Source organism: Metopolophium dirhodum, unplaced genomic scaffold, assembly GCF_019925205.1.
Source record: "Metopolophium dirhodum isolate CAU unplaced genomic scaffold, ASM1992520v1 scaffold51, whole genome shotgun sequence".
NCBI classification, from domain to species: Eukaryota; Metazoa; Arthropoda; class Insecta; order Hemiptera; family Aphididae; genus Metopolophium; species Metopolophium dirhodum.
In genome coordinates, this window is record NW_026869941.1 from 1 (window position 1) to 2,500 (window position 2,500).

Below are 2,500 nucleotides of genomic sequence, written 5' to 3' on the forward strand. Positions count from 1 at the left end.
TTTGGAGGTGGTGATGGCCACTCTCGGCTGCTCCTTGGGCTTCTCCTCATTCTTCTTCTTCTTCTTCTTTTTCCTTTTTGCTCTTCCTGCTCACAACCTCCACAAACGGCTGCTCCTTTACCTTTCCCTTCACCTTCTCCTTAGCAGCCGCAGACTTGGCCTTGGCCTTGTCCTCGACCTTCTTCTTCTTCTTGGGCGGAGATGGCGCAACCGTCCTCTCCACCACAACCTCGCGCACCTCAGGTCTCGACTGAGACCGCCTCGCCTCCTCGACCCTACCTTGCAGAACCGTGTTCTGCCTATAGGCCTCATCGAGCAAGGCCTCATACCTTTCACCTGATCTCCAAGATTGTCCGCAGAGCGGCCGCCGAAATCTTTCGCTTCTCCTTCTCTGCCAGAAGGAGCGCGTCCAGGTCCCTACCAATATTCCTTGCCTTTTGAGGAAAGGATGAAATACCAAAGGAGGAGCATTCAGAAATGCCTTCCTCCTCTGGACCGTCCACCCTCTTCCTCTTTTGTACCTTGGCGACGGTGTCCCCCTCTGGGACCCCCGCCGCCGGTGCACCCGCCCTTACCTCTTCCAGGCATCCCCCCCTCTTCGTCGGTCAGTTCCATGTCAGACATGACTGACCGCGCTCTTGGACTTAACCTAAATACAACTATCGAGCCTACCTACCCTAGTGGCAGCGCCTTTTCCTCCTTTGCGAGTGGGGGAGTACTAACGGCACTGGAACTATGCTACCTTAACCTATATAATATAAATCCTAACACCTTACCTGATGGCGGCAGCGCAGCAACGTGTTCGCCCCTAAGGCTTATACAGACCGACTCAAAATCGACACCGGTCTGTTCGCGGGAATTTTAACGCGCCACTCGCGTACGCGCACGCACCGCGCACTCGCCCACCAGAGCGTTGCACTGGGGGGGACCGGTTGTACGCACTCGCACGTTCACGCGCGCCCGCACACTTGCTCGCGCACTCGCAGTTTCCCGGGGGCGGTGACCACTCAGGCCGCGCGCACTCGCACGATCCTAAACACCGCGCGCCGCACGTACGCCACTCGGACACGTCACGCGTTGGCGTCGGTCCGCGCGCACCCGCACGATCCGCCGCGCGTCTCTCGCCCGCCGGAACTTTGATCGCCGCTCCTGGGGCCGCAAATCGCTGCACGAAAACGCAGCTCGGGCCCGTCGATTTATCTTAAAAAAGACTATTCGACTGTCCAAACCGCGATGTCGTACCTCGATTCTGTGACCTTCTGTTCGCTCGCGAACTTTTTGAGCCTAACTTCGGCACTGAAAGTCGAACTTTCGCGCGGCCTACACCAAAATTAGCGCTAGAACAGCACGAATTCAACGGTGTATCGTCCGACGCGAAATTCGCAATACAGCCCGAGAAATCGCTGAAAGGGTTTTGCCGGTCGGGCGTAAACAAAGAGTTTACGCTTGCGACAGACTAAAAACGCCCTCACGCCTTGCTAACCTAACCGATTTTCGCGCTCGATGCACCAGTAGAAGCGTCTACTCGAGACGAATCTTTTGGTACTAAGAACGCAAAAATTTGACTACTCTAACCCGTTCGGAACTTGAGGTTGTACACGGAGCACCTCAAAAAACACGTCCGCACTGTATGGCTGTCAGACCAACACTAGTAGATAGGGACAGTGAGAATCTCGTTAATCCATTCATGCGCGTCACTAATTAGATGACGAGGCATTTGGCTACCTTAAAAGAGTCATAGTTACTCCTGCCGTTTAACCCGCGCTTGCTTGAATTTCTTCACGTTGACATTCAGAGCACTGGGCAGAAATCACATCGCGTCAACACCCGTCCCGGGGCCATCGCGATGCTTTGTTTTAATTAGACAGTCGGATTCCCCTGGTCCGTGCCAGTTCTGAGTTGACCGTTACATGGCTGTCGATCCGGCTACGCGACCGACGCCGCGGCGGCCGGACCGCCCGGTGACGGCGAACCGACACCAAGGCGATCGGCCGGCCGCGACGCGGCCAGCGACCGAAGCTCGGTGGTTCCACGGTCGGCGGACGGCGACGGGCCCGCGGCCGCCTCGAGGCTCCCGGTCCGAAGACCGGGCGCGCGGGCGACGGCCGGGGTGTCGCCAAAACCGCCTACGCTTCTACGACGACCCGAACCCGACAGCCACGCTCCTCAGAGCCAATCCTTATCCCGAAGTTACGGATCGGTTTTGCCGACTTCCCTTACCTACATTATTCTATGCGGCTAGAGGCTGCTCACCTCGGAGACCTGCTGCGGATATCGGTACGAACCGACGCGAAGACTCCGCGTGGCCCTCTCTCGAATTTTCAAGGTCCGCGTGGGGATCACGGACACCGCCGCAACGAGCGGTGCTCTTCGCGCTCGCGTCCCTATCGCCCGGCTAGAGGATTCCAGGGACGTACAACGCTCACAGAGAAAAGAGAACTCTACCCAGATCCCCCGGCGGCTTCTTCGAGTTCATTCTGGTTACCCAGACGAGACAAAA

The 2,500-nt window shown here is 57.4% G+C and overlaps 1 pseudogene; it reads right to left on the bottom strand.

Moving 5' to 3' along the window:
- Window positions 1-1,605: 1,605 nt before the first annotated feature.
- Window positions 1,606-2,500, bottom strand: part of LOC132953502 (large subunit ribosomal RNA) — a 2,828-nt pseudogene continuing 1,933 nt past the window's right edge.